We start from the raw sequence: 13,062 nt of genomic DNA on the forward strand, positions 1-13,062 counted from the left end.
AGTGGAGGCTGCACACTCGGCTGGCAGTGCTGTGAATTATTGATCACCAGAGAGTAATGTGTAGGCAAGGTCATTTCCCTCCTAGGCCAAACTGCTCCATCGTGCTTAATTGCCTGTTTTCCAAATTTCCCTAGGGCTGGCCTGGTGTGTGGGGATTAGTTCTGTGCCCATTTATTTTGCTTGAATCCAGTCTGTGGGGTAAAACGGGATGCCGTCCATTTCTCTTTGGTATTAAGTTTGAAAGCTGTGGATGGGATTAATTCAGGGGCTTAAATGGGGGGAGGGGCTCTTGCTTTACCTGGTACTGCAAAGAGGTGCTGCTCTGAGCACCCGATCCCCTCAAGGCTTGACTTACTTGTTTGAGTGGTAGGCTGGCAGAATCAGAGAAATGAGGGGCAATCTATACTCCCTGAGCACCTGTGATGTACCAGGCTCTATGTATATCACCTTCTTTAATCCTCACTGAGATATCCAGATAAAATAAATATAATACACCAAAGTGGGGAACCAGATGAAGAAACGGGTTTTCAAAGAAAAATGTTAAGAGTGGGTTGTAAGGATTCTTCCACCCCTTCCTGACAGGGTAGGGTGGTGGGTAATGACGGGAAGTCATGAGGAGTGTTGCTCTGGAGGGGGCTGTGCTGAGGCTCCTATCACCGCTAAGTGGGAGGAAGAGAAGGTACTTGCCCATTCTCTGGAGCCAAGTGTGGATGGATGACTCAAAGCTTAAAATGTACCTGATGGGTTTCCAGCCAAGAAAGAATAACAGGGACCAGATTTACCTTCCCACCCAAAACAACTGAAAAACAAGACAAAACATCGGAAACAGTGGTTTTCAAGAGACTGGACAATAGGCAGTAAAGGACAGTGATCACTGAGAAATGAAAGCACACGAGGAGAGCCCATGATTGCTCCAGCTTATGCCTTGAGAGTTTCCTGGCCATGTGTCAGGGAGACATTGTCCAAGCTGAGTCTGGTAAAATCCTCAAGCTGAGGAGACTGAGCTGAGATTCTGGGGAAATCAAGGAAGTTAGAGTACCCAGGGCAGAATAATGTAGAGGAGAGAGCTACAAAGAGAGTTCTGGAGGTATGGAGAGGTCCAGCATGAGCACTCAGCTCAGAATTGTTCAGCCCATACGTGGGAGGAAATTGCCCAAAGTCAGGGAGAGAACCACCCAAAAGGACCAGAGGGAACAGTGTTTCGAGCACACACAGATTTGGGAAGAGTGCCTGCTGGAAAAATTCACATTTCACAGGGCATTGGGCAGCCTACTCAGGCAAGTCTTGGAGAATAATTTGTCCCAGATTGAGAACTGGTCCAAATGTGCTTAGCAAATCACCAAAGTAAGACTTGAAAGGATCAAACTGTTTCTGAGTTAAAAACAAGCCAGAACATAGCTCAAGAATAGCTATAGAAATACAAACATACACAGCATCCCACACGGTAAAAGTCACAATGTCTGACATTCAGTAAAAAATTACCTATAATGGAAAAGAATCTAAAAAAGAATATATATATATATATATATATATATGAATCACTTTGCTATACACCTAAAACTAACACAACATTGTAAATCAACTCTATTTCAAAAAACTTGTTTTCAAAATTAAAAAAATAAAAGACAGAAAACAATGTAAAAATTACCAGCCATGCCAAGAAGCAGGAAAATACAGCCCATAATGAGGAGAAAAGTCAGTAAGTTGAAGCTGATCCAGAATTGACACAGATGTTAGAATCAGCAGACAAAGATGCCAAACCAGTTATTATAACTCTACTCCATTTGTTCAAAAAGTTAGAGGAAAGATGGAACATACAATAAATATAGGTTTGGATATTAAAGATATTTGGTTTAGGATATAAAAAATCCTAAACCAAGCTATTGCAGATGAAAACTACAATGTCTAAGATGCAAAACACAACGGATGAGATTAACAGCAGGGTAGACATTGCAGAAGAACAGATTAGTTAACTTGAAGACAGCAGTAGAAACTATCCAAAAAGAAACATAGAGAATAAAAAAACAAAAATAATAATTTAAAAGAGAGACAGAGCCTTGGTGAGCTGTGAGACAACTTCAAGATGCTTAATATATGTGCAATTGGAGTTCCTGAAATAGTGAACAGGGAGGAATAGAAAAATATCTGAAGAAATAATGACCAAAAACTTTCCAAGTTTGATGAAAACTATACACTTACAAATACAAGAGTGTCAACGAACCCAAGCACAACAAAAAAGAAAACCCACACTAAGGCATATTATAAGTAAATTGCTCAAAATCAATAATAAAGATAAAATCTTAAAAGTAGCTGGAAAGGATGAGGGTGGGGGGAGAAGAACATATTACATACAGAGGAACACAGATAAGGATTACAGTAAATTTCTTGTAGAAAACAATGCAAGTGAGAAGGCAGTGGAGAAACATCTCTAAAGTACTGAATAAGAAAAAATATGTACTGTCAACCTAGATCCCATATCCAGAAAAAAAAAGTCTTTCAAGAATAAAAACAAAATAGGGCTTCCCTGGTGGCGCAGTGGTTGGGCGTCCGCCTGGTGATGCAGGGGATGCGGGTTCGTGTCCCGGTCCGGGAAGATCCCACATGGCGTGGAGCGGCTGGGCCCGTGAGCCATGGCCGCTGAGCCTGTGCGTCCGGAGCCTGTGCGTCCGGAGCCTGTGCTCCTCAACGGGAGAGGCCACAGCAGTGAGAGGCCCGCGTACCGCAAAAAAAAAAAAAAAAAAAAAAAAAGAGAATAAAAACAATATAAAGTCTTCTCAGGCCTATGAAAACTAAAAGAATTCACCTCTAGCAGATCCTAAATATAATATGTTAAAGGCTGTCCTTCAAACAGAAGGAAAGTGATACTAGATGAAATATGGATCTACACAAAGGAATGAAGAGCATTACCATCAGACGTGGTAACTGCACAAGTAAATATATAATATTTTCCCTTATTATTTTAGTCTCTTTAAAATATAATTTGCTCTTGAAACAAAAATAATGACAACAGAGTGTGTGGTTTATGGCATATATAGCACAATGTGTCACAATCTGTGACTAAAATAATACTTAGAGGGAAATTTATAGCACTAAGCATATATACTGGAAAAAAAGAAAGTTCTCAAACCAATTATCCTAGGCTCCGCCTTAAGAAACTAGTAAAAGAAGAGCAACTTAAACCCAAAGTAAGAAGAAGAAAGGAAATCATAAGGATCAGAAGAGAAATTAACAAAATATAGAACAAAAATAATAGGGAAAATTCATGAGGTCAAAAGCTGTTTCTTTGAGCTTTTGTATCAATAAAATTGATAAACCTCTTGCCAGACGTATGAGGACAACAAGAGAGAAGACAGTATTACCAGTAGCCAGAACGAGAGGGTGACATCACTACACATCCTACAGATATTAAAAGAATAATAAGGGAATATTATGAACATCTTTTTGCTAATAAATTCAGTGACTTAGATAGAATGGATAAATTCATTGACAGACAAACTACCAAAGCTTACTGTAGAAGAAGATATCCTGAGTAGTCCTATAAGTATTAAAAGAAATTGAAGTGATAATTTAGAACCTTTCCACAAAGAAAACTCCAGGCCCAGTCACTGATGACTTCTATGAAATATTTAATGAGTAAATAATGCCAATACTACACAATCTCTTCCAGAAGATTGAAAAAGGGGGAACAGTTCCCAAATCACTCTGTGAAGCAGCATTACCCAGACAAGAACATTTTGAATAAAGAAAACTACAAACCAATATCAATATCCCTCATGAACATCAACACGAAAATTCTTTTTTTTTTTAACATCTTTATTGGGGTATAATTGCTTTACAATGGTGTGTTAGTTTCTGCTTTATAACAAAGTGAATCAGTTATACATATACATATGTTCCCATATCTCTTCCCTCTTGCATCTCCCTCCCTCCCACCCTCCCTATCCCACCCCTCCAGGCGGTCACAAAGCACCGAGCCGATATCCCTGTGCCATGCGGCTGCTTCCCACTAGCTATCTACCTTACGTTTGTTCGTGTATAGGGGGAAGGGTGAGCTGTGACAGGGCGAGAGAGAGGCATGGACATATATACAACACGAAAATTCTTAACAAATCTAATCCAACAACAGGGAAAAATGATAATACATCATGACTGAGTGGGTTTATCCCAGGCGTGCCATCTGGGTTTAACATTTGGAAATTGATCAATGTAATTCATCATATTAACAATAAAAAATCCAAACTATACAATCATCTAAACAGACACACAAAAACATTTGGCAGTACCCAACCTCTATTCCTGATTTAAAAAAAAAAAAAATCTCTCAACAAACTACAAATAGAAGTGAACTTCCTTAATTTGATAAAGAACATCTCTGAAAAACCCACAGACTTAATGGTCTTAAATATGGAATACTTTCCCACAAGACAGAGGACAAGGCAAGGACAGTCACTTGTACCATGACTATTGAACATTGTACTAGAGGTTAGAGCCAGTGCAATAAGGCAAGAAAGAGAAATAAAAGGCATTCAGATTAGAAAGAAGGAAGTAAAACTGTCTTTATTCACAGATGACATGATTGTCTATGTAAAAATCCAATGAGATCTACAAAAAACTACCAGAATTAATAATACATTTAACAAGTTTGCAGGATATAAGATCAATCAGAGTCTAAATTTTAAAGATATCACTTACAATATGAAGTATGGAGAAATAAATCTAACAGATGTGAAAAACCTATGCACTGAAAATTATAAAACACAAGATAAATTAATGAAAACCTAAATAAGGAGAAAGTGTTCTACCAGTTGGAAGACTCAATATTGTTAACATGTCAATGCTCCTCAAGTTGATCTATAGACTCAACACAGTGCAAATTAAATCTCAGTAGGCTTTTTTTTTTAACTGACAAACTGATTCTAGAATTCATATGGAAATGCAAAGGATCTAAGATAGTCAAAACAACTTTGAAAGAAAAGAACAAATTTGGAGGACTAATACGATCTAATTTCAAGAACTTATTATAAAGTTTCAGTAATTGATGTTGGTATTGGTGGTATTATGTCAAGGTAAACAAATAGATCAATGGAACAGAATAGAGAACCCAGAAATAGACCCACACATTTACGGCAGCTGATACAGCTGATTTCGAACAAAAATAAAAAGGTAGTTCAGTGGAGAATAAATAGACAATTGGTGCTAAAACAATTGTGTGTGTGTAAAAATGAACTTCTATACTTCAAAAAAATGAAACTTATCTCGCATCATACACAAGAATTAATTCAAAATGAACCATAGACCAAAACGGAAAGCCCAAACCTATAAAATTTCTAGGAAAAGTTAACAGACTTTTCTGAAAAAAACAGATTGTAAATATTTTAGGCTTGTGGACATTATGGCCTCCATTGCAACTATACAACTCTGCAATTATGGTGCGAAAGTGGCCATAGAAAATGCGTAAATGAATGAGTATGGCTACGTGTCAGGAAAACTTTATGACTATGTTGAGTCCACTCTGGGAATGCAAGAATGGTTTAAAGATAAACTATTAATTTAACTCACTCCATTAATAGATTAAAAGGAAAAAGCCAGATAATCATATCAATAGATACAGCAAAACAAAGCAACTAGCCAAACAAAAAAAGCCCACATTAGACAAATTTTGACAGTAATTCTTGATAAACTCTCCCAGAAAACTAGGAAGGGTGAGAAAGGGCACCTATCAAAACCCAACAGCAAACATTTTTTCATGTGGAAATTTAAAAGCATTGCTAAACCAAAGACAAAGATGCCATCTGTCACCACTGCTATTCAACTCTACCTTATACTGGAACCAGCTGAGCCAGACATAAAATGGGGAAAGATTGGCAAGAAAAGACACAAATTGTCTTTAATTGCAGACATGATTGTCTACATAGAAAATCCAAGGTAATCTCTCAAATTATTTAAAATCATATAACAGTTCAACATAACTGCTGGGTACAAGACAGCACACTAAAGTCAATAGCACTTCTCCTGAACAGGAATACAATTGAGAACATATAAGAGAGGCAAACTCCATTCACAAAGGCAGTAAAATCTATAGGGTACCTAAGATGAAATCTAAGAACAGATGTACAAGCCCTGTATGGAAGCAGTATAGCAGCACGGGTCAGAGAAGAGCCTCCAACTCAGAATGCCTGGTTCTACATTATAGCCCTACTGCTAATTGGCTTGGGTAAAGTACTTGACCACTCTCTGCCTCAGTTTCCCCATTTGTAAAGGGAGACAATAATATGTACCTCTGAGTTAAATATAAGCATTTAGAACAGTAATTGGTACATATAAATGTTTGCTATTATTGTTGGGAAGAAAATGACAGCACAATTGAACATGAAAGAATATCTGAATAAATATAGAGATAGATCATGCCCAGGGATGGGACAATTCTGCATTAGAAAAATATCATTTCCCCCTGGTTAAATTTATAAATTCTTTGCTGTTTCAATGAAAATGACAACGGGCTTTTTAATGGGATCTGATAAACTGAAAATTTATATAGAAAAGCAAAGGTCCAAAAATAGTCAATACAATTTTGAGAAAAACAAAGACTATACCATTTGATCTACTTGATACTGACTTATTATAAAACTATAATATCTAAGGCACATAGCCCAGATAAAAAGACGAGTGGAATAGAATAGAGAGTTCAGAAATAGACCCACACATATACAGGAACTTGGTATAGACGAGAGCTGGCATTATAATCAGAGGGAGAAAGATGGATTAGTCAATAAATGATTTGGATATTAGGTACTTCATGTGGAAAAAAAGTGTATAATTAGATCCCTACCTCACTCCAAACAGAACATTATGCTATAGATGGGCTAAATGTAAATATAAAAGAAAGACATTCTATAGCTCACCTTCATAACTCAGCAGGTAGAGAAGTATTTACTGAAGAGGACACAAAAGGCAAAATACTTAAAAGAAAATATTGATAAACTTCACTACATCAAAATCAGCAACTTCTGAAGGAAAACAATACCATAAACAAATTTAAGAGAAAAGCAACAAATTAGAAGAGAATGTTTGCAACACCCACGATAAGACAGAGGATAGGTAGTAAAATTATATAAGAAGCTCCAGGAAATCAGTAAGAAAAAAGCCAAAGGGGCAAGGGAGGATCAGGCAATTCTTAGAAGAGGAAATGGAGATTCTCAGCCTCACTAGTCATCAGGAAATGCAAATTAGACAACCATCATCTATCAGCTCACCCACCAACTTGAGGTGCATTTACTCAGTTTCAAGTGCTACTCAAAATTCGATACACTGTTGTAGGAGTGTAAATTGTTTCTTGCTGTGGCAACATGTACGAAGTTAAATATATACATATACCATAATCCTGCCTCCAGGTGTCCATACTTGTTATGAGGAACCAGGTAAAATGATGTCACTGTATTGTTGTTTGAAATTCCTACAGGTTGGAAACAACCTAGATATCCATCCAAGTGGGTGGAGAGGATGGGAGAAATAATAAATTAATTGCAGTCACTGCTCATGAATGTTTAACAACCTACTATCTAAGGGAAAAAGCCTGAATCTGTAGCATTTGCTGATTTCCGGGCTGTAAATAACTCCCACCAGGGCTGATTCCTAGTTACCACCATGACATCACTGAACACAGAGTCTGGAAGAGAAACACACAATCCGTTCCTGCAAGAAGGTTCTTGGGGCAGGCTCCGGCACACCATTGTTTGTTTTCTCCTAGCATTCGAGATCAATAAAGAAACTAGGTAGAGCTGAAAAAATAAGGCTTAGAGAAAAAGCAATTTGCAATATGGTGCAATCAATGTGATAATGTTTGTATAAATTTTAAAATTACATAAAATGATATAATGCATGTACATGTGTTAAAGAACAGAGCATGGATGAGAAGAAAACATAAATTTGGGGGCAGAATTTGGAAAGAGAATGGGAGGATTAAGACTAGGAAGGGATGCAAAGGAGCTTCAATATCTCTGATTTTATTTCTTACATTAAAAGATTCTAACATATTAGATGTCAGAATCTTTTTTTTTTTTTTTTGGATGCATTGGGTGTTCGTTGCTCTGCACGGGCTTTCTCTAGTTGTGGCGAGCGGGGGCTACTCTTTGTTGTGGTGCGCGGACTTCTCATTGCAGTGGCTTCTCTTGTTGCAGAACATGGGCTCTAGGGCACACAGGCTTCAGTAGTTGTGGTGCACGGGCTCAGTAGTTGTAGCTCACGGGCTCTAGAGTACAGGCTCAGTAGTTGTGGCGCATGGGCTTAGTTGCTCCGCGGCATGTGGGATCTTCCCAGACCAGGGCTTGGACCCGTGTCTCCTGCATTGGCAGGCAGATTCTTAACCACTGCACCACCAGGGAAGCCCAGATGTCAGAATCTTAATACTGATTTCTTTGAATCGATATTCAAAAGGTGGGGGATTGTAATAATATACTTTCGTCTCTGTTTATTTATATCTCATTAAAATAAATACAATACAAAAAATAAAGTATGATCATGATTGTGTAAAAACAAAACTCTCTCTTGAAAGGTCCCAGAATCAGACACTCCAAAAGGTTTCTGGTAATTATGTTTGGATTCAGGACAACACTCTTCCTATTTTCCTTTCTTTCCACATTTTCTATCATGAGTGTTACTTTTGCAGGGGCAGAAAATCACTAAACGTTGAGTGTGTGGCCAGATGACAACCCTGGGTCCTTCCCTGGTAACATTGCTCTCTGATGGGTCTTAGCACATTTCAGCGTTCTTAGACATTCTCTACCCAGAGGCACTGTGACCTAGACTAAGGTGGGTGGCTGGATTTTTGTCTAGCCTTTCACTGGAGAAAAATCCATCCTGGTACTGCTTCAGGCCACCTCTCCAGACAGTTCCCAGTGGCGAAAAGAACCAAGAGACCCCCTTGAACTCCCTGTGGGACCTGGGCAGTCACAGAGGGGAAAGGTGGCAGAGAGGTAGTTACATTAGTACCAGCTAGTATGGGCTGACTGTACAAGATTTGGATTCACACAGACCTGGGTAAATCGCAGCTCGGCCACTTACTAGTGGGTGACTTCGGAAGTGACTTGGCGCCTGTTTGTTCATTTATAAAATGAGTACTGTTGTAGATTCTGCTATAGTGCAAAATATTTGTAGTCCCTCCTTGGGGGAGGATTGTACTTACGTGTGCCATTGAGGTCATGTGGTCATGTGACCTATAGTGTCCCTCCCTGCCCTTTTAACTCATGAGTCGTGGTTATGTGACTTACTTGGGCCAATGAAGTTGTAAGAGTGAGCTCATGACACTCATCTCTTGTTCACCTCTATCATGACCCCAGCAACGCCCAAATGTAGGGCTGCTTGGTCAGCCTGGCTCCCAGAGTAAGGATGACGATGATCAGAGCTGCAGCCAACTTGTGATGGGCATGTGGCATGAGTGAGAAATAGATACTATAAGCCACTGCATTTCCAAGGGTCATGCATTGCTGCAATACAACCTAGTCCATTCTGGCTGATACAGAGTCCTCATGTTTTGAGGACAAAATGAGAGAGCACCTGTAAAGTGTTTAACTACAACCAGCTGGCGTACAGGGTTGGAGCTGTCGGGATAAGTGAGGTTATGTTACAGTAGCAGATAACCCACAAATCTCGGTGACCAAGCACAGCACATGTTTATTTCTCACTCACACTACCCATTTAATGTGGTCCCTGTTCTTTGTAACCATTCAAAGGTAAAGCCATCATCAAGATAAAGATCATGGTTTTATCTTGACATTTGCTTTTTCAAGACCCTAAGTCAGGAGGGAAAAAAAAAATCTGGCAAACCGCACTCAGGCTTTAAAAGTTCTAACTCAGAAGAGATACCAGTCACTTTCTTTACATTTCACTACACCTTCTTATGACTATGCCTAATTTTTGAGGGGACAGGAAGTGCAGATCTATCCAGTATGCAGGAGGAGGTGGGAAGCAGGACATGTGAGGTCAGCACGAAGACCTCCCTGTGGCCATTCGATGAATGGGAGCTGCTGTTAGAGTTACTGTTCATGATGACATTTAGGGTGATTCCAAATGGAGACAAATGGATGTGGGAATGGCATTCTAGGCAGGGGACAAGCATGTGCAAATGCACAGAGTCTTGAAAGGGCCAGCCTTGTTCAGAAAATTGCGGAACAGGTCGAGCATACAGGGAATTGGCTAGAGATGCAGTTTGGGACCACATTACAAAGACCTTAGAATTTAGACTTTAGCGTGTAGAAACTGGGAGCCTTGAAACATTTTAAGCAGGAAAGTGAATGGTCAGCTTTCAGTCCACATGAGGGAGGGGTGAGCCCCTAAATGCTGGTGGGGTGGTGAGGCCGGCATGAGAAGGGGGAGGGTTTGAGAGCTCTGAGAGCAGGTCAGCAGGACTGAAAGATGGACAGGCTGTGAAGGCTTAAGGGTGAGGGGTCGAGGATGACTCGACCTGAGTGGGAAGGAGGACGAGGGCCAGTCTCGGTTTCTGGAGAGGATGCCTAGTGCAGTGCTGGAGGTAGTGAGTAGCTAAGATCACAAACAACAGTAATATCTTGTTTGACAAGGTTGTGGAGCAACAGGAACTCTCTTACATTAGCTCTTTGGTAAATTCTTTGATATCAGTTACTAAAGCTCCACATACACAGATCCCAACCTCTGGCAATTTCCTAACGAGCATATACGCCCAACGGAAGTAAGTCCAGGCAGACCTTTATTCATCATAACATCCAACTGAAAACAAGCTAAGTGCCCATCACAAGGAGGGTACATTGCAGTGTATCTGTACAATGGAATACTATAGAACAGTGGAAAATGAATAAACTACAGCTGCATGTATATAATAATGAGTGAAGCTCAGAAACATAATGTTGAGCAGAAGAAACCAGAGAGAAAAACATTCACACTCTGTGATCCTACACAAAGACACCCACCAGCAAAATTATAGTGTTAGAAGTCGAGATGGGGATTATCTTTGGGGTGGAGAGGGTGGGTCATGAGGGAGGCCTTATGAAGACGGCAGTGGCCTCTTTTCCTGAGGTAGGTGGTAGTTACACAATTTCACTTTCTCAGAGAGGTCCTCTCCACTCACCCTTTATAAAATAGACCCCTCCATCCATCTCCATCCCTGCACCCTGCTTTCTCCTCTCACTCATCGTGACCTCCATGTTACACGTTCACATTGTCTTGTTGACCTCGCCCCACTAATAGGTCAACCTCATGGGAGCAGAGAGTTTGGTCTGTTCTGTTCTCATTACCCCTGTGCTGGAAATGGGCCTGCACATAGTAGATGCTCAACAAATAGTCTTCGTTAATGAAAAACAAGGGAGGAGGCCGTACAGAGAGAGAGGTTGGGGTCAGGAGAACAGAGGAGCAGGATGTGCCGAGGGGCAGGGATGCCTGAAGATATAGGAGAGGAAGCAGTGGATGGTGTGAGTTTGAGTGGGGTGGAGGTGGGCACGAGCAGGGGATTGAGGGAGGGGCCTTGGCTCTGACGTAGGGGTGCTTCAGGAGAATGGAAGAGATGGTCCAGAGGAGCCCTGAGGGAGTCAGAGGAGACTGCATGGGGGTACAAGGGGCTGAAGCTGAGCCTTGGGGCCCAGCAAGGTTCAAGACCACCAACTCCCGGGTCCCCAGCCTGACTTATAGGTTGACGAAAGGGGTGGATCCTTGTGTTCGGCCAGGGCAAGGCCCTTTTCACTGTGATCCAGGCATCCTGGAAGACAGGGTGGGTATTTCAGCGGGACTGCCAGATGGGGAGGCTGGGGGTGAGGGGGTCCCCCCAAGATCAGAGAGGCGAGGGTCAGCATGATGATGATAATGTCTAACATTCCAGAGCACCGATGAGGCCAGGCCCCTGCTAAGCGTGAACTAGGCACACCAGCCTGTGATCACGTCCATTTAACTGACAAGGTTGTGCTTGCCTGGGGCCCCTTCACTGTGAGGACTTGAACCCAAACTGTCCGGTTTCCAGTATCTGAGGCTGCAGCCACTTGCTACATGGGCTAGAGAGGTGAGTGGGGAACAGACAGAGAGCGGGATGCTGAGTTCTGTTGTTAGGTGCGGGACACTTGAGCAGATCAGGCTGGTGGGTGATAGAGAACTGGATGTCAGCCTCTTTCACCTCCTGAGGGTCCTTGCGTTTACCTGGCCTTTGAACTGGATCTGCACACCTGTGCTATGAGGTGGACCTTGTGAGAAAGCTGAGGTGGGGACAGGTGCGGGACCTGTCCCGGCTCACTCAGCAACCAGGTGGTGGCGCTGGCAGAACCCCAGGCCCTTCCTGGGTCCTGCCTTTTCACTTATGCCCTCCAGGGTGCTGGGGCGGGGGGGTGGGGGGGGGAGAAACTTTCACCTCCTTATAGGTTCATTCTGGGCATTTCTATGGAATAAAAGCTCATATCTAGCTTCAGAAACTCCCTCTCACCTCCCAGCAAGAAACCTCAGGTGGCTTCCACCTTCCCCAGTCTCTCCCACAAACCTATCCTCCTACCCCAGCCCCTTCTGGACTCTCCTGTCCCCACTGCAGTTTGGGGAGATGCCTGGAGTCCCCAGAAAGCCAGTTGAGGAGAGGAAAGCATCACAGAATTGCAGGAGTGAGAGAGACCAGTGGCACCTCCCTCCTGTGGCTTGAACCACCCCCCAATCTCAGGCCAAGGGCCCCTTCAGCTTTGGCACCCCTTGGAGGCAGTCTGAACCTTTCCTACTCTCCCTTTCCAAACTGGTTTTGCTGAGCACCTAGGAAAGCCTGCTGGTGTGTGTAGGGGGGAGGGTGCTGGGGGGGCGGTGTTGATCCATACCCAACACCTCTGACACACCCACTGGGGGCTGGGCTCCCTGCAGGCAAGGGGTCAGCTTGGAGGAGGTGGCAGCTCGCCAAAAGAGGGAACAAATAGCTTTTGAGCGCCTGCTCTATGTGAAGCACTGTGTAGGATGCGAGGGGGTGGCGGGTACACTTATGACTAAGGGAAGGGAGGGGGTAGGTTCCTGCCTGGCAGAGGGAGGAGGGACCCGCACTTCCCAGCCTGTTTTTGGAACGTACCCAGCACTTTCTCC

The sequence above is a fragment of the Pseudorca crassidens genome, chromosome 4 (assembly GCF_039906515.1).
Source record: "Pseudorca crassidens isolate mPseCra1 chromosome 4, mPseCra1.hap1, whole genome shotgun sequence".
NCBI lineage: Eukaryota > Metazoa > Chordata > Mammalia > Artiodactyla > Delphinidae > Pseudorca > Pseudorca crassidens.